Genomic DNA, 19795 nt, shown 5'->3' with positions numbered 1-19795 from the left:
CCCGCCCTCCTGTGCACTGTGAGTCCCCTACAACAGGCACTTAAGTGGGGTCTGCCTCCCAGAGCGAGCCCTGGGTTGTTGGGTTGTGCTTGCGCCCTCCCGCGAGTCCGTTGGGGGGGGGAAGCAGTATGTGTGGGGCCCAGTGGGATCGACTGTCCGGGTGTGGCTTGGCACCCTCAGACCTCGCCTCCGCTTCGAGGAGGGGGAACGAGATCAGGCTCAGGTGACCCTGCTGGGCTGGTATTGCCCACCAGCGCCTGTGATTTTAGTTGTAAGAGTCCGCAAGGTCTAGGCGCCTCGGGTGGGGCTTGCCCTGCCGGCCGTCCCTGGCCCCTGTTGGGAAGGGGACGGGGCCGGTTCTGCCAGTTCAGGAACCTTTGGGGGCTTGGGGCTGTTCCGCCCTTCCCCTGCTAGACTGGCTTCCCAGTGCCTGCTGGGAGCTTCCCGCCTGATTTGGGGAATCTTTGTTCCCACGGGAGTGGGGAGGGGGAGGGAGGGAGATATATCGTCTTTGTCGGGCTTGGGTCTCCCGTTGGGGGAAGGGATTATGGGAGACTCACTTTTGCTGCTTTGTGTGCGTGTCCCGCACCGCCGTTGGCCCTTCAGGGGTTGGCGAAGTGTCGTGGTGGCTCCCCCGTTCCCTCTTTCTGCCGCGCTGGGTTCCCTTGTCCGAATCCGGTGTGGACCTGAACTTCTCGTCGCTGCTGGGTGTGTCTTGGTCCGCACCCTGCTTTGTGTCCGTGGGGTCTCCCGCTATATGGATTCTGCGCTCCTGGCAACCTGTCTGCCGATCGCCGGGTTTCCCTTTCCCAGCCTGACCCTGTTTGGGCCAGGGCCGGCTGGTGGGGGGAGGGTGCCCCGATTAATCTCCGGCTCCGTGTAGGTTTTCGGTTCTTCTTTTTTGCTCCTTTTTGTTTTCCTGCGTTTCTCCACTGCTTCTGGATGCTGGTTTTGCTGGGTTCTTGGTGGAGTGTTGGGTGTTGGAGTTCCCAGCTCGCTATTCAGTTGGTGCGAGTCGGGGTGCCTCCCTATTGTCTCGGCGCCATCTTTGCAAGTCAGATCTCAGGTTCTTGACTAGCTAGGCGAACAGGCAGGCATAAGCCACCGATGCCTGGCATCTTTTTTTTTTTTAATTTTTAAATTAATTTACAAAGGATTTTTGCTTATGTGATAATTTTACAAGTAATCAGTTGAAACAGGAAATCACCATAAACCTACCCTCCTTGCTTTCTCTTCTCCCTTTCTGTTCCTTTCCTCTTTCCTTTGTTCTCTCATTGCACATACCAGATTGTGTGATCCGTGAGCCTTTGCTGTCCGGGAAGCCACCGGGCTGAGTTCAGCCAAGCGTTGTCTTGCTAACAGCAAACCGAGCAAGCTGCAACAGCTCAGAATGCAAACTGCACATTTCTTCTAATTCCTCTCACTGGTTCACCCTCGCTCATCCGTGAGTGCGTTCGTCTACACCCTCCTGGACTTGCCCATCGTTTTAGCTGCTCCAGTCTCTTGGGCCCAGTGAGTTCTATGTGTTTTCCTCCTCCATGTGAAGTGGCAGCCGCCTGCCCAGCCTGTGTCCTCAGATGGCCTCCTTTGGCTTCCCTGGGCCTTCTCTGCTTTTCTGCATTCCTGGCATTGAGGGAAGGAAATAAGCCCAACAATTACGTGTTTGCATGAGCAAAAGCACACTGGCGGAGTTGGTAGCATTGTGAGACTTGGTGCTGAGCAGACCTGACTAGCTCTGCTCAGGAAGCTTTCCCCCACCCCACCCCCAAATTCATATGATGGGAATGGGGGCCTCCAGAAACCTGGAGGAGCTGTACAGTGCTCAGGATGTGGTGGTGCTGGCTGCTTACAATGTCACAGGACCGTGAGGGTTTGTATGGGTTTTGTTGTGGGCTGGAATCGGGTAACAATGCCTACCTTGTTTGGTTCAGAAACTCCAGCCATTGTGATGCATGTGTTTGGTTATTTGATGAATGAAGATTTTCATTAATATAAGTGAGACAGAATTATCTTTTAATTTGTATGGGGTGGGGGGTCAGGGGCTGGTGGCTCATGCCTGGCATGCTAGCTTCTTAGGAGGCTGAAATCTGAGGACTGTGGTTCGAAGCCAGCCAGGGCAGGAAAGTCTGTGAGACTCTTTATCTCTGATAAGCCAAATCCAAAACCAAAGAGCAGGAAGTAGAGCTGTGATCAGATGGTAGAGGACTAGCCTTGAGCAAAAGCAGCTCAGGGATAGTGCGTAGACCCTGAGTTCAAGCCCCAGATCCAAACCCCCCCCCGCCCCCACCAAAAAATAAAAGATGAATGGGGATCTAAGCATCAGTGGCTCCGCCTGTAATCCTAGCTACTCAGGAGACAAATCTCAAGATGAAACTTGAAGCCGGCCTGACAGGAAAGTCTGTGAGACTATTTCTAATTAACCAGCAAATTGCCTAAAGGGGAGCTGTGGCTCAAGTCAGAAAGTGCCAGTGCTGAGTGAAAAAACTAAGGAATGGTAGATACCCAAGCCCTAAATTCAAGCCCCAGTACCAACACACACACACACACACACACACACACACACACACACACACACACCTCTCTTTGTATTTGTGAGAAGGTAGACATTAGCAGGTCTGGGCTAATCTGGATTAGACCTGTGTAGCATAGATGGCAGTAACGTTCTAGACCTGACTGACAAAAGAACAGATTGACCCAGCATGGCTGAAGAGCCCACCAAGGAGATTACTGTTGTGCGTGGGTGGCCTGGCCCCGAACCCAGGTTGTGTAATGCTGAGAGCTGGGTATATCCAGGGTACCTGGCCTGGCTAATAGGTTCTATTTGCCCTCAAGGCATTAGAACTCTTAGGATTAGGACTCTGAGCAGCAGAACCTAGGGAATATTTACCTGTTAGCTGTGAAGCTGTGACTAGCAGAGCTAGTCAGGTCTGCTCAGTCTCATGTGTGTCATGAGCTGCTGACATATATCTTGTCAGGGAACTTCTTGTCCCCCTAATTTGTAAGAAAGTGGGGAGCTGATGGCTCACACCAGTAATCCTAGCTGAGCTCTAAGGATCGAGATTCAAAACCAACCCAGACAGAAAAGCCTGAGAGACTCTCATCTCCAATTAACTAGCAGAAAGCTGGAAGTGGAGCTGTGACTCAAATGATAAAGTGCTACACTTGGCGGGGGGGTGGGGGGGAGAAGCTAAAGGAGAGTACAAGGCCCTGAGTTCAAGCCCCAATACCAGCATAAAACAAAAGTACAAAACACAAAGTGATGAGAGAAGACATACAGAAAACTGTGAGGGCTTTTCCTACGCTTAACTCTTTATTCTCAACATTTACCTATGTGTGCACACCTGCGTTGCACACACACGCACACACACATACACACAGATAGTCCATGCTTACATTTTTCTACAGTTATTTTTCCATCTGGCAGGAAGCTCAGGAAGCCAGCCAGCCACGCCCCCCATGCCCTTCCGCGTCCTTCCCTCCAATCTTCATCTGTGTTCTTGCTCTGCAAAAAGATGGAGGGGCCCCAAGAAGGAAAGCATTGCTGACCCCAGCACTGATCACATGGGGTGGCTAGAAACTCTGCACCATAGTGTAAGTGCTCATTATTTTACTGTTTTTTTAAAGCTCAATATGCACAGGTCCTCTGCCCGTGCCCTTGAGGGAACTTGGTGGAATCACTGATACTGAAATTGGCATTGCAAGTGGCCATTTGTAGCCCAGGATATGTCTCTGAGTCATGCTACCTGACCCAGCCCCTAAGGGCAGACGGATCATACATGGAAAGCAAGTCTGAGATAGGAAGGGGGTAAGATGTCTACATGTATTGTTTTACTGGGGAAACGGGGGCGCAGAGAAAGGTGGTAAGTGTCCCAGCTAATGAGGGGTAGGAAAAGCCAACTTGGAAATAGATCTGCAGTGTGCTTGGGCTGTTTTTGCCTCCTGTGATTGTTCAGGTGGTGAGGAAGTTACAGGGGAGGAAAATTTCTCCAGGCCAGAGTATCTCCATCTTGTGTTCGAATACAGAACCTTTATGGAAGCAGAGCTGTGGTTCAAGTGGTAGAGCACCAGCCTTGAACAGTGAGGGATAGCACCCAGGCCCTTTGTTCAAACCCCAGTACTGGCAGTGTATGCACATGCACACCCACGCGTGCGCGCGCACACACACACACACACACACACACACACACACGGGCAAACAATTTCTATGGCAGAATATTGCTTCTTCCCATGTCTTTGATGGCCTCTCTCTCTCTCTCTCTCTCTGTCTCCCTCTCTCTGACATAGGCATGCACACGCACATACTTGTGGCATAACAGAAAGGCCTGTCTTATGACGCGCCAGCGGCTCATGCCTGTAATTCTAGCTCCTCAGGAGGCTGTGATCGAGAATTGCATTTTGAAGCCAGCCTGAGCAGGAAAGTCCATGAGACTTTATCTGCAATTAACAGGTGAGGAGAGCCAGGAGCCTCCTGGGTTCCAGGCAGATCAATGGGAGGCTGATGGTTGAGAGTCTTTAGGAAGAACAGAGTTGGGGGTCCCTGAAAACACTGGAGGCCACCACTATCTAGGCAGGGTGGTTCATTCTGCAATAAGCAGAGGTCCCCAGCCCCTCGGCCTTCTCTGGCAGAGAGTGGGGCACAGGCTCCTGGCCCTGAGGAAGGCTTTCTATGAGCCCCTGTCAGCCTATGTGTAAAGAATTCCACCACAGGCTCCCAAAAGCCCCATCATCTCCACCACCAGCAAAGGAGGGAGCAGCCAATGGCTCTTCTCAGAACGTTGGACCTGGCACAAAAGAAAGACCGCCCTCCCCCATATCATACCTTCTAATATTTCAGGCTTTGAGTAACATTTTCTATGGCCAATCTCTCCAGGATCTCTCCTCTGCTAATGTTTGAAAGCAATTCTTTCTTTCTCGTTTGAATATTGTGCTCAGACCTGGAATAACTTTTGCCCTTTGATGGCTTCTTACTAGATGAAGCCAAGGAAAATTACAATCATATCAACAACCGTCAGAAGCCATTCCATGAGAGACTGTTTTGATGCTTGTGACTTGACTTTAGGAACATTGAGGTAAGCGGAGCTAAGTGCCATGTTAAACTCTATTGGAGAGGCCCAGGACTGGAAGAGCCAAAAGCATGTCCAGTGTTGTGTGATCATAATAGCATAGCAAATTAAAAAGAGTTGAGCCGGACAAAGGCACCCAGAGCAGAGCCTGGTACATGAATGTAGCTGCCATTTTTTGTTGTGGTGAATTTCCCCCAGAGAAACTGAGGCCCAGGTGGGGGGGGATGTGGCTTACTGCCATGTCTGGATTCCCAAGTTGTACACACTCCTCAGTGTTCCCAAAGGTCATTCTCAAAAGACATCAGCAGCTGGGTACCAGTGGCTCATATCTATAATCTTAGCTTCTCAGGAGGCTGAGATCTGTGGATCTCAGGTTGAAGCTATCCTGGGCAGAAAAGTGTGTGAGACTCTTATCTCCAGTGAATCAAGAAAAAGCTACAAGTGAAGCTGTGGCATAGTGCTAACCTTGAGTGGTAAAGCTAAAGGACAGAGCCCAGGCCCTGAGTTCAAGCTCCAGTAAATAAATAAATGGCATCCGTGGTCCAAAATGGGGCTTGGACAGGACATGACCCCAGGGGTCAGAAGAAATCTGACCCCTGTCTGTGCTCCCTTCCTTCCTCCAGCCTGAAGTTGCCACCCTTTGCTCATGCAAGCCTCCCTGTCTGAAAATGGGCTAAGTGCAGCCCTCCCTAGGGCCTGTGTGTACCTGTCCTGTCCTCCTGCCCCAGGACCCCCCCCCCCCCAAGTTCGAGCCTGGTCATTAGGGCAGAGGCCTCATCTCGTAGCTTCTCAGCTCTATTCTACATGCCTGGCCCAAGGCAGGTGCAGGACACATCCTAAAAAGGAGTGGAAGTTGCCATCACTAGCAACTACCCCAGCAGAGCGGAGAAGTACTCATTTAGGGGGGAGCTAGTCCTAGTTCCAGAAATGACGCATCATAGATCTAAACATCCGGGCACCAAGACGCCTGAGCACACCTCCCTCGCCTGCCCTCTCTGATGCTGGCAGATGTCTGCCCTGTGAAGGTCGCTCCACCTGTCACATCTGAGAGCCAAGAACAGCATCTCTCAAGAGGTACAGTGACAGAAGCCAGGTGCAGTGGCTCATGTCCATAATCCCAGCTACTCAGGAGTTGGAGATTAGAGGAATCTTTGTTCAAGGCTAACCCAGGCAAAATAATTAGTGAGATCCCTTCTCAACAAACAAGCCAGGCTTTGGCTTTGGTTGCATACCTTTCATCCTAGCTATGTGGGAGGCATAGATAGAAGGATCTCAAGGTAAAAACATGAAGCCCTAGGAAGATAAAATAATAATAATAATAATAATAATGAGATGCCCAAAGGTCCTGGCTCAAACTGTAGAGTACTTGCCAGGAAAGGATGAGGTCCTGAGTTCAAACCCCTTACTGTCCAAGAAAACAAAACAAAACTAGAGATAAGTGGAGGGCTCAGAACTTGGAGCAATCACACAATGACACGCTCAGGTTTTCTCCTTGGGGGGGTGGGGGTGGGGGGCGGGGAACGGGCACTGCAGTTCTTAGAGACAGTGATTCTCTTTTGGCTAAAAACACTATTAGCAGGCTTAAAATTTGCCTCCAAGTGTATTTGAATCGAGGAAGGAATGAATGAGTGACCATAGCGGTGTGGGTTGGAGAGGGTGTGTGCGTGCGTGTGTGTGTGTGTGTGTGTGTGTGTGTGTCCTTGGGTCTGCACTTGTGTATCACTGTGAGACACATGCACATGCCCCCCACACACACACACTCACAGCACAATTCCCATTTGTGCAGAGGCCCCAGGACATCAAGCCACGCCTCTCAATTGTCACTAATTGTCACTGGAGAAGGCGGCTGGGCTGAGTCAGCCCCTGGCTCCTTCCTTTCCTTCTGGCCTTCCCCCTCAGCCTTCAGATTTGTTTCAGCCCAGTGGCTCCCTCCACTGACCTGAATTTAATGATTTTATTCTTTATAAGTAGAGCACTGGCCATCCACTGTCCTCGCCCCCCTCCCCCCACCCAGCATTAACCTGCTTCTCATTAACTGCTTAACGATGATGGGGCTTTGTGTGGGAAGATGGCTAGGTCCTATTCTCAGGCCCTGTTCATTTGTGGTCATACTTTCCATAACGACAGTTTGGCAGGGCAGGAAGGGGGTAGGCGAGGAGCTTCCCCCTAGATTCTTAGTCTTTAGATTTTTGCCCAGTAGAATATTTTCCTGGGCATCCACAGAAGAGGAAATGAATACCAGGTGTTTCTTAGCCAGTGGACAGAGGGGCAGGTGTGACCAGGGCGCCTTTTGCATTGGTTCTCAGGTCATCAACCACTGGCACCATGGGTATCACCGAAAAGGTTCTTTTCCAGATCCAGACCCAACACCGTTCCTGGGTGATTGCCTCTATCTGCGAATTACTCCCCAAGTGACTTTAGCCAACCTACTTAGGTTCTCTGAGTCTTGTCTGCAGAATGGGGAGGGGGGATACCAACCACACAAGGGTGTGCACACCCACAATGCCCTCCAAGGAAGAGTGCATCTGCCACACTGGCCCTCCGCTGGATGCTGAGACTACAATAAAATAATAATAATAATAAAGACAGAACAGACCCTTTGCACACATTCTTACTGGGGGTAACAGATAACCAGCCAGCAAATGCATGGGTAGGTAATGAATAAGTCAGAGATTTCAGAATAGGCTATAGGATATAAGAAAATCAACCCCATGAAGGCAGAGCACAATGACACATACCTGTAATCCCAGCCACAAGGGAAGACATAAGTAGGAGGATGGAGGATCTTAGACCAGTCCCTATTAAAAAAAAAAAAGTTCAAGGTTCTTATGAAAAATAAACTAAAGCATAAAGGGCTGGAGGTGTGGCTCAAGTGGTAGAGTACCTGCCTAGAAAGTAGGGGGTGGGGAGGAGAGGGAAGGAGGGGAAAGAGAAGGAATAGAGGTAAATAAATTAGCCCAGTGGAAAGACAGAGGCACCAGCAAGAGCTGTCCAGGAGAGGTCAGGAAAGGCCTCACGGGGGAGGAGACTTGACAAGAAGTCATTCACAGGCTTGTGCAAAGAATCAGCAGAGGAACAGCAAGTTCCGGGCCTGGTGTGGGGCACCCTGGGTCCAGATGAGGTGTTGATACCTGCGGGGTTTGGTTTGCTGTGATTATTTCTGTACACCATCCCTTCCTCAGGGTCTGCCACCCTTGGAGGAGGGAGGACTGTTTAGCTGGGTATAGCAGGGTCCGGCTGCAAACCTAGGATGAGATTTCAGAAGCAAGGGCAGGAGTGGTGAAGAAGGCCTGTTGGCACAGAGATGGGGAGTGGGAGGGTGGGAGGACATGCAGGGAAGGGGAGCCTTGAAGAGCCTTGAAGGATTATGGGAAACTAATGCAGGCCCCATCCCAGCGTGCCAGGCCAGGCTCAGTGCTGGCTGGCAAGGACAGCCTCCTTGACTGTGGGGAGGGTGCTCTTCACTGGAGAAGTATAGCTTTGGACAGAACTCCAGCTGTGTGGGTCACAACCAGATGTACATCTTCTCAGCTACAGAGAACCTTGTTGTGTTTTTTTCTTGAAACTTCCTTGGTGTAAGTAAGGCCAGGGGTTCCTCTAAGGAGGTATGGGAAGGCTGCTGGCCTGCACTGCTCTTCTCAGAGCCTGTGGCCTTCCAGACCCTCGAGCAATAGGAGCTGCTGACATTGGGCTAATTTGGTCTAGTAAGGCCCCGCCTCCCCTTTCACAGCCTGGGGGAGCTCCTGGGCTTCTGGGAGCTAACTCCATGTGCCCCAGCAGGAGTGGCATGAGAAGGAAGATACCTGGGGCCTCATTCCCAAAACTTAGGTTCACTTCCTCTGTACAGCTTCATTGGCCCTTGGCCCCCCCCCCCCTTTCTACACAGCAGGGGAAGGAATTGGGTGCTCTCCAAGGTCCCACCCAGCTGGGACGTCCAAGTTCTTCCTTCCTTTCCCTCCCTGTAGGCCGAGTCCCAAGAACAGAAACTCATTCAGAGCCAACCAGAGGCATGTGGGGCTCAGCTCCTGCCCTGGCCACCCCTCTACCTGGTGCTCGTGCCCTTCCTCCGCCTCTGCTCCAGCAACATCTAGGTCCCTGGATGCTGCTTCTTCTCTTTTCCCCTCTGCTGCTCTTTTCCTGCCAGATGTGGAGGTTCGGCCACCACCTAGACAACATTCCCACCTAGACTGGGGTGGGTGGATCCTGACTCAGAACCAAGATGAAAACTCAGCATCAGGAGAGCAAGACCTCCTCTAGTCACCTCCTGGGGGGAGCCCTTCCATTCAGTGTACATGATACCAGGTAGCACTTCCAGGTCACCCTGGCCAGAGCTCTTGCCCCCTAAGGCCTCCCACCCATGCCAGTTCACAGTCTGTTGTGGGAGTTCTCCATTCACCCTGATTGCAATTATTTGTGTATTTGTCAGAGCTCCTCTACATAATTTCAAACGCATTGAAAGCGGGAACCCGGTGGTCCCCATTCTTCCTACGCTCATCACTAGCCTCTTTCACATCCAGTGCCCGTGTCTATTCAAAGTGTTGGAGAGGTATATGCGGAGAGAATGGAGTTCTTTATTCTATATACTTAAAAAATAATCATCCTCTCCTTTCAAGAGCAAATGATTTGGAATGTAAGAGCAACTTTCAAAGCCAAGCTAGATTGCATCTTCACTGCAGCCATTGTACCATGGGACCCTGAGAACATTATTAACACCTCCGAGCCTCAGTTTCCTCACTTGTAAAAAGTGTGCATGATCTTAGCACCCATCTGATGGGCTAAATGCATTGTGCATGCAAAGTTCTTAATAGAGCAGCCAGCACCATTAAGACTATCCTTTCTTTTCCTTTTTGGAAAATGCATAATACTGCGTTGCAGTTCGTTTGTCCTTAGCTCATGGCAGATCTTTTTCTCCTCAGTCCATTGCATTCTGTGCCTTCCTCAAGCCCGTGTTGATGCCTCCAGCTACATTCTGGCAGGGAGCAGGGGGGGTGGGGGATGGGACCCGGATCACTAGCTCAGCTGCTGGCCAGTTGGGAGCTAGCAGCCCCATAAAGCACTCTTACTCAATTCATGTGACTCGACAAATTTGGAATGTGTTTGGGAGTGAGAGTGTTTCCAGCTATGAGTCAGTACATTTATGCTCTCACACACACACATTAGGAAAAAAAAAAGAGAGAAAAAAGGAGTTGAGCGAGAATCATTTATGAGTGCAAAGTGAAAACTTCTGGCAATTTCATTTTTGACCCAGAGGCAAGTCATACTTCAGACATTTAATAAAGGTTTGGGAATAAGATGCAACTGGGAGAAAACACAGCGAGCTGCCTCCCCTGTACCCAGCTCCACGGGGCTGTGGTTAGTTCATACCTCAGGATACCCCGGTTCTTGTGAAACGGGATCAGAAAAGAACATAACAACACCAGCACTTATTAGGCACTTTTATGTCCCCAGTTGTCATATCCCACATACAAAAGACAGTTGTTGGAAGGCGGGCAGTTGTAACTAGGAAGGTTTGGGTTCAAATCTCAACATGTCCCTTTTATACTGTTTGCTAACACCCGTCACATTCCATTCCACTGGTGGCAAAACTAAGACTCAGCGAAGATAACACATTATGTCTCTGGACACAGAAGTCCCCATGGTAAACACCATCTTACTGCCAAGTCTCCAACCAGAAATGCAGTCAACCCATGCCAAACACATTGGTTCCAGGGTAGCAAAGCAGCAGACAGACAGGCACAGGGCTCTCAAGGTCGGTCTGCAACCCTAACCTGGCCCCACCTCCATCCTCCATTCCCTTAGCCATTTTGGCCGCTCGCTTAGACTCCTGTCCACTAGACACCATGACCAACCTGGTTCTCCCAGGTTGATCCTCTGTGCTGTGGTTGTTTTAAAGCCCACCCAGAGAACTCAAGTTCCCAGCTCACCTATGTCTCTAACCTTGTGGGGCTTGTTCTCAGCTTCCATTCTCTGCTCTGGGGGTGTGGGGGGCAGCCATGAGCATATGAAAGGTATATCCATGAGCACATCAGAGCTATGTTCATCTCCCTCAGGTCTGGCAGCACCATGCTAGAGCCAGGATCCTCTACAGCTGGACAGAAGGAGGCTCAGGCCAAGGACTGGGGAGAATTTTCCCCTAAATGAATCAGATCCCCCTTTGATAACCCTTCCTACAGATTCCAGGATCCCTGAGGCAACCTGGAGATAAACAGATACATCATTCTCCCATTCAACCCATGTTTTAGCAGGCCACCGTGTGTCAGGAGTCACAGACAGAATCCAGGTCTTTGGTGGCTCCTGGCTGGAGATTTCCACTTCTTGCTAAGCCTTCAAGTCTCTAGGAAACCTAGGGACCTGGATCCCTGGTGTTTCTCTCATTTCCTCTGTTGCAGCCTCTGGATGGCTTCCAGGCTCAGGGTCTGCCATGCCTCTACCACTTGTGCCTGGCTTGCTGCTTGTCTTCCGGGCCTCACCCAACCTGCTGTGTCCTCGTGTACCTGTGTGCTGTCTAACCACCGCTGCAGTTGAGCACAATAATGCCATTGAAATCTCTGTCTCCAATCCCGTGAGCTCAGGACAAACCTTATCTACAGTGGCCTATAAAGACTTGCTGACAGACGCAAGAGATGGCACTGGACACCTCTTCCTGAGAACTTGGAAGGGGACATATTTTCAAATAAATAGAGATCAGTGGTAGGATCCAATTCAGTATTCTCATAAATGCCCCCCATGTCAACACACACACACACACACACACACACACACACACACACACACATTCTGAAATGCCTCTTCTCCATATTGGGGAATCTGAGTTCAAGAGTAGGTTGGGCCTTGTGGGAGAAGGGATCCAGTATTCTAGAAACTTTAGGCACAAAGTTGAAGGCACAATGTGGGGGGAAATGGAAGGATTAATCGTGGACGCCTGACTTTCAGGCCTGGCTCTCGTTTCAGGCCAGAGTTTCCAGACCAGGTTGGGACTCTGCTCTTGCAGATCTGGATAACTTACTTAATCTCTCTCAGATTCAGGTTTTCCATCTGTAAAATGGGTATGTGCATCCCAGCTCCTCAGAACTGCTATGGAAATGAGAGAGGCTCAGAGGCACAGAGAGACACAGGCTCAGAGGAAGCAGCGATTACTAGATCGCTAAGCAGAAGCTGCTGGTGTTGAGCAAGCTGGGATATTATCTAGAACACAGACCAGCAATTTTGGTTGCACTTTCAGCCTACAGAATGATGACCAAGTTAAGTTATGTACGACAGTTAGCTTCTTTGACCGTGACCCCCTCTTGTTCCAGTTTGTCCTCCCTCCCCTGTTTCTCTCTTCTGCGCCCCTCCCATCCATATGATGCTGTGGGCTCAGAACACCGTGACCTGTTTACAACACCAGAGTCCTTACTCCTCGGTTACGTGTTTGCTGAATGAAAACAGAATGGAATGAACCATTTGGAGAGAACAACACACCAAGTAGGGGAGGGCGTCTCTCTTGCAGATTGGAGCAACTTGACAGGTTTAGATTAAGCCAAAAAAAGAAAACAGGGAGAATTCTGGGGGAAACGCTATCCACAGACTTTTTTCCCTCCTTGGGATCTTGCTCTGCCAGGCCCGTGGCACCAGGGCTCCTGAGCCAGGAAGGAAGGAAAGAAATGTGTGCATGTTTGGAGTTCTGGGAAACCTGAAAATCAGTTATTCATCCATGACACTGCTGATGAGAGCAGAGCTGCAGGCTCCCTGGGCCTCAGCGTGCATTGAGGTCCTGGGTGACTTCCCCCCCCCCCCCGCCCCCAGAGCCTGAGGAGGTGGGCCCTGCATGTGGTCCTGCAACCAAGTCCTTAGAAGGCAAGTGAACAGTAAGGACAGAGCAGGTATGAGAGAGAAGACTCCACCTCCTGTCTCCAAGGCCCGCCCACCATGCCAGCCAGGACCAAATGTCTATGAGTGATGATGAGGAGCTGAGTTCAAGGCTAAGGCAGAGACAGAGAGACAGAACCCACCCACTCTGTGAGATTCTCCAGCTCTATGAATCACTGGCTCTTCCGCCCCCAGCTGCTCTCTGTGCTCAAGTGCTGCTTGTCCATTAAAGATAAGAGCAGCTATTGTCAGTAAGAGGAGCCATGAGCTCACCTGATTACAGCACTTTCCAGAACTTTCTATGTCTTACCTCCCATCCGTCCAAAGGATAAGGTGGTGTTAATTAGGAAAGGAAAGGAGAACAGAACATTCCAGAAAGAAAGCACAGCACACCCAGGCGCTACATGCAGCAAAAGGCAAGGATCTGAGAGGCCAGTGAGCTAGAGAATATGGGGAGCCAGGCAGGGAGGGGTGAAGGGAGCCAGGCCAGACTTTGCTGGCTATGCAGCCTGCAGGTGAGGGTACTCTGGAACACAGGAAGGCTCTGGTAGCTGGTTCTACCTTGTACATCTCTGTATGTTCTACTTTCCCACACTCTATTGGGTGTGTCCTTCTCCCTTTCAAAAAAGTTTCTTAAAGATAGATCTAGGTTCTACTTATTGATGGTCTATCTGGGGCTTAGCACAGAATCAGGTATGTACAGGTACTCAAGAAATGATTGTTAATCTACTCAATATTAGCATGGCCAATATTTCATCACCCTCAGTTATATACTTACCTGTACATATTAATACCTCCAGTGTAAGGATCTAGAGTAATAGATGCATTTGTGGATTTATTGGCATTCTTAAAATGTTAAGAATCAGGGCTTTGACAGGACAGACTTGTAACAGACCACTCAAAACCCATGCAAATCTGTAGCACAGCTTGGTTCTGGTGAGAATAGTTAACACAATTAATATGGCACACTGTATCTTGACATAAAAAAGAAGCTGGGCCCTGATGGCTCATACCTATAATCTTAGCTACTCAGGAAACTTATATCTAGGGGACTGAAGTTTGCAGCCAGCTAGGCAGAAAAGTCTGTGAGTCTCTATCTCTAATTAATCAGCAAAAGGCTGGGCTGGAGATATGGCTCAAGAGGTAGAGCACCTGCCTTGAGTGAAAACACGAAGGGATAGAACCCAGGCCCTCAGTTCAAGCCCTAGTACCAACAAAAAACACAAAACCAAGTTAGCTGGTCTCTTGGCGGTGGTTTCTCACACTGGACCGAAAGCCCTAAGGGCAGTGGGCGAGAAAAACTGAATTTCCTGGAATCTAAGTAAATTACTCAGTGTGAGCGAACTTAATAGCTCGAATTCCTTGACAGGAAGAACATCCAGAAGTACTGGCTGGGGAAATTTGTGGAGGGGAAATCTAAGAGGAGACCCTGCCTGTCTCCTAGCCAGGGCCTCCCTCTGGCAACCCTGAGATATACCCAGGACTTCACCACCACCACCCCTACCGTCAGCTCCAGGCTTGAGGTCACCCGCCCATCCCAGCCAACTGTCCTCCCATCGCTATTCCCACCCAGAGTGGCCGGCCCGCCCCTCACCCCCTGCTGGAGGCAGAAAGGATGGCAGGTTCAGGACAGGCAAGAACATTGCTTTGAATCGACTCCACTCACCAGCTCACCAGCCACACACAGCAAGCCGTGACAGCGAGCTGTCACTTCGCGAGCCAGTTTCCTCGCCTAGAGATCAGACGACAGTTTCCTTCCTTCTATGATTTAAGAGCATGACAAACCGTGCTCTGCAGACATGTGCATACCCCACCATCACCCCAGGGTCTTGTTAAAATGCAGGTCTGATTCTGCAGCGCCGAGGCTCTGCCTTGCCAGCCAGCTCCCCGATGGCATAATTTTCACCTGTGAATAAATAGCAGCGAGTGTTGCTCAGGTGCGCGGCCTGTGTGGCGTGGTTTAACCTCTCGGTTGAAGAGATCCTATTTCAGTCCTGCCAAAAGGTGTCCCTTGGAGAGCGGGCAGTTTGGGCTTACCCGAGCGTTCTTGGGGAAACAAGAGGGGAAAAAAAAAATCAAGTTTTGCTTTGAGGGTGTTGGGTGTAGGGAGCAAAGCACCCTCCCACACCGCCCCCCCGACCCCGGTTGCACCCCGTTGCCTCTGCCGGCCAGGCTGGGGAGGCTGGAGGCCGCAGAGCCTCGGGGCTCAGGCCTCAACTTGCCACTCTTGGAAGGAAAGCATCCTCCGAGCCGGGCACAGCTTTGTTCTGCCAACTCCAGACCTCCCGAGGAGGAATTTCCAAAGCACACTGGGTGCATTTGGCAGGAGTCACTGGGGCTATAAATATGTCGGGGGGGGGGTGTTGGGGGGCTCTCGTGGGAAGGACGGCAGTGTCTTTTCCACTCGAGGCCTAAGCACAAAGCTTTTCCCTTTCACTGCACCAAAATGGAGTCCCTCGCAGCCTGCTGCTGGAACCAGGCAGTGGGGACCGGGGGAGGAGACGGGGCCCACCTCTTCAGATGTATCCCCTTAGGATTCCCCCCTTCCTTTCACTCCTAAAAGCCGGCTTTGCCACAGGCTGCTGACTCATCCGGGGTTAGGGTCTTTTTTTTTTTCTTTCTTTCTCTCTGTCTCAGAATCGCCACAGAGCTGGGAGATTTTTGAGGCTGTTTAATGAGCAGCGAGGCCCTTGCACAGATTCCTCTTCTTCCTTTTCGTGGTGCATCCCCGCCACCTCCATCCAGTCTCCTGTGATTCAGCCCCGGTTAGAAAAGAGAGCCGGACACCCAGGTGTTCCGCCCTGCTTATCTAAGGCCGGCTTCTTCTTCCTCGCAGGGCTCCCTGCACTGGCTGCTCTGCGAATCCAGCTGGGAGGCGAGCCCTAGGAGGTAAGCAAGACCAGATCGGATGGGTGAGTGATGCCAGGAGGGGGGGCCTGCCTGCACTTCAGGAGGGGCATGGGAGGGGAGGGGGCGGCTCGGAAACTAGTTCCATCTGAGCACACACACTTGGTCACAGAACAAGGTAAGCGTGCGGGGGTGAGGGCCTGGGAATCCGCTGGGTCCCTGCCGGGCGTCCTTGGAGGCTCGAAGGCCCGCAGGTGACCAGGCTGGGCCTTCTCAGCTGACACTCTTGCTCCACAGCCATGTGCCTGGAGCTGTTTGGGGAGAACGAGGGGAAGCCTAGAACAGAGTGGGAGCTCTGGGGCGCCCACAGCAAACCACGGCCTTGAGGAGGCAGGGCTCAGGCAAGGCACCTCGGAAAGACTCGACCCCGTGTCGCTCTGGACTCGGCCTAAGGAAAGAAGAGCCATGCGCAGGTGCAGCGGGCATCTCGGGTTAGTAGTGAGCTCGTTGGCCGTGGCAGAAGTCAAGAAGGAGTTGGAGTCATGTCCATGGAAAATGTTGAAGGAGGACAGCTTTGAGAAGGGCAGTGTTTTACCTCAGTTGCCTGGCAGTCTAACTCTCCACTCGGACCCTGCTTCTGGTGGCTAGGTCTGCTGAGGAAGCTACTTGATGCGAGAGCCTCGGGTGTCTCTGGTCCCCTCGGGCCCTCCTGTTGCTTGTCTGTGAGCTGACGGCAGACAGCATGCCTGCTGCAGATAGGACACCCAATACCTGGGGTAGGCAATGGGTGGGCAACTTGAAAAGCATCATGGGAGTTTGGCTGGCAGGCTTCCTCTTACCAGCAAGGCCACAATAGCTATCCATTCATCACACCATCCTGCGACGTGGCCTGAGATCTGGGCCGTACATACCAGGGGGTACCCGCTGCCCACCATCCCCACCCCCCAGAGTGGCAGAGGAGGCAGAAAGAGGTGAGGCCCGGGCAGGTGGCCTGGGAAAGGATGGTGAGCTTGGCTCCATCCAGTCCCCCACATTCAAGTGACCAAAATCCAGACTCCCGGACCCAAGAACAATTGTACACCAGGTCCAAATTGGGACCATGAAGGCGGAGTACAGGGGAGAGTCTGAATAATGGGACTTTGTGTCTGGGCCTCTCACCCCATCTGGGTCAGCTGCAGCTGCGTTTCCCCAAGGGCCCCGAGGGCTGGGCGCTGTGGGAGGCCAGAGATGGCCCAGAGTATTTCAGGAACTAACAGCCTGGAAGAAGCTTGAGTTTGACAGTGTTGTGTGCAGACTATACGTTGGTGTGAGTCCAACGCTATCAGAGGGTGCGGGAGGGAGAGGAGGAAGGTTGGCTTTAAGTTGGGCTTCAGCGGGTCCTTAGCACACTTCCAGCAGGATAGAGCAATGGCCTTGCATTCTCAGGACCTCACATGACGGTTGAGTAAAGGAGTTGAAGAGGAGTTCAGGGTGGTGGTGTCTGTGTTGAAGGCCTAGGGCCCTGGAGTAGATTTCCTGGCTCTTCTACTAGCTGTGGGGCCCCTGGCAAATTTCCAGCTTCCCTGTCTCCTTGTCTGTAGAAGGGGAACAGTGTGGCTTTGGGGATTTGATGAATTCATTCATGCAAAGCTGTTTGTGCCTGTGCGTAGTAAGTGGCCCCCTAGCTCTCAGCCCAGGTTCTAGATATGGGCTCGGGCCCAATGTTGGGCCAGACGCAAGCAGGGCCTTCCTGTCTGATTTCCTGATGTAGTCACAAGGGTGTTCCGAGCCATTTCTCTACCTTGGAGATCCTGAGGGAAGGTGGACCGGCTCCCTCATTTTGCTGGCGTCTCTCTCACATGGGCCCTCCTGGTTCTGACTCTGATCCAGAGTCAGAGGCAGCTCTGCCATCCGTGGTTAGCATGGTGTGATCCCCTTCCTATCCTTCCCTCCCAGAAGTGGCTTTGAAAACTGCAAGTCCTCGGCACCAGAGAGATGTCATTGATACTGGTGGAGAGCCGTTTAGGACTGGAGCTTGGGTGCGCCATCTCAAGCCCCCACCCCAGACCTCAAGGACAGACCTTGGGGTCTGTTCCCAAAGGTAGAAGACAAACAGCCTGTCACTAGATTCTCAGAACCATGTTCTGTTTAACAAAAGGCACCACCTACCACCCCAGGATTTGTTGTCTATTTTAGATAAAAACTGCCATGGCCTGAAATGCATGCTCAAGGTTGTATTTCTTACATTAGTGATAGGCCTGGGGCTATAGAATGGGCCTGCTTCGGAGCCTACCTGGAGGCTCCCGTAGCCCACCCTACTCTGGCCCTAGCTAGAGTGTAGGATGGAAATATGAGACAAATTGTTTCTGACACAAGCAGAGCCTGGGCCACAAGGGTCTAAAAATATTACCAGTCTCTTTTCCCATGCACCGGCAGATAAGTACCAAGTAGCCACAACCCCACTTCCACTTGGGGTGGGAAAAGGGAGCAGGGATGAGGAATCTAGGAACACCGTACCGAGAAGGGTCTCGCTACAGCTCTACTACAGGGTATGCTGCAATGGATTAGTGATGTCTGCCAGGAGCTCAAGAGGATGACTGCAGCTTGTATATCTTTTCATTATCCCTGAGACAAAGTAATTTCCAAGGCTGCCTTCCAGTTCTGCACATTGCAGTTTGCTATAAGAAGCCTGATTTTACACCAGAGAGGCAAAGCCTAGCCCAACCTCACTAATCTGGACCACTATAGATACACCCCAAGTGAAGTTAAGCCATCCTCTGAAAGGCTTGCTACATGCAAGTGAGCTTTACACCTTTTATCCCGGGTACCCCACTCAGCCCAGCCAGCAAACTCGGTGCAGAACTGGGGACCCAGAACCTGTGCCTCAGCAGGTCTGAACCTCTGGCTAAACACACATGACTTTTCTCTCTAGACCATTCTGTGTGCTCAGGACCGGAACGCTACTGAAACTCTAACAAAAGCAAGGCATTTAAGGAAGTCAGGAGTCATCACATGGTCAGCTTGGCTTGTGTTTGAAATAGCCAGGGAAACTGAAGGAGAGGGACATGGCTGCCCTTGCTGGAATGAGCTGGGTTTTTTTCCAGAGTTCCTACAGACACTGATGAGAGGAGAGAGAGTATAGAGCCAGACTCCTCTCCCCCTCCCCTCCCCCACACCAGGCTTCCCAATCTGTAAACTGGGGAAATAAGAGCACCTAGCTCAGGAAAGTTGCTTTCTGAGTGTGTGCTCTGCACCACTTACATCCACGCTCGTGCCCAAGAGGGGCTTGCTTCTTTCAGTGATTTTTTTTTAAAAAAATGCTCTTGGGGTGGCGTACCCTCACATGACTTCTGCTAACTTTCAGGGCCCCTTCCTTTGCCTTCCTGATGGCTCTTCTATAGGAAATAATCTACTTAAATATTCAATTTAGGCTGCTCTGCTCAAATCCTCTGGCTGGGTGATAACCAGGGTCTTCCACATGCACATGCGTGTATGAATGTGCTCCAACAAGCGCATGCGTGAATGGACAAGTCCACAGTGTGCCCGCAGGCGCGTGCGTGAATGGACGTGTCTGTGGCAGGCACCTGCGTGAATGGACACGAGTACAGTATGCCGAGTCCCTCAGCAATGGCCCTGGGCCACGTGGCAGCTAGACCACATCCACCCCCTTTCAACATCCAGATTCCACCACCACCACCACACACCCCCCACCCCCTACTGGAGGGAGTGGCAGGATAGGAAAGGTGACGTCACACCAGAATTGAAGTGTGAGCATACCTGAAGGATGGGCTTTCCTTGTTTGAAATGGGCTTGAGGCTTCCAGAAGAACTCTTCCTGTCTGTCTCTGAGAATCATCAAGAGAAAGATTAAGTTTCCAGTAGTTGTTGGCATGCTGGGGACTGAACCCAAGGCCTTGTGCATGCCAAGTAACTGCTGTCTATCACTGAGCTACATCCCCAGCCCTAATGTGAGCTCACAGTTCTAGACGCTCAAAGTCCAAGGTCAAGTGGCCTCATCAATTGGGCCTTCAGTGAGAGCCTCCTAGCAGATGGCCTTAC

At 51.3% G+C, this 19795-nt stretch overlaps 1 protein-coding gene across 4 annotated transcripts in view; it reads left to right on the top strand.

Moving 5' to 3' along the window:
• The window catches only part of Zhx2 (zinc fingers and homeoboxes 2), a 124511-nt gene that overhangs the window by 50193 nt on the left and 54523 nt on the right, over positions 1-19795 (top strand). Inside the window, exons 1-2 of one of the 4 annotated variants that reach the window (XM_048358998.1) lie at positions 12170-12527; positions 15748-15823. The gene's annotated coding sequence lies outside the window, so the exon portion shown is untranslated. Of the gene's footprint in view, positions 1-12169; positions 12528-15747; positions 15937-19795 lie in introns of those variants that run through there. The other 3 variants (XM_048358997.1, XM_048358996.1, XM_048358995.1) reach the window with 3 other exon arrangements.

This window comes from Perognathus longimembris, chromosome 12 (genome assembly GCF_023159225.1).
Source record: "Perognathus longimembris pacificus isolate PPM17 chromosome 12, ASM2315922v1, whole genome shotgun sequence".
Lineage (NCBI taxonomy): Eukaryota > Metazoa > Chordata > Mammalia > Rodentia > Heteromyidae > Perognathus > Perognathus longimembris.
The sequence above is the reverse complement of the archived record's forward strand: the minus strand, read 5'-3'. Positions and strand labels throughout refer to the sequence as shown.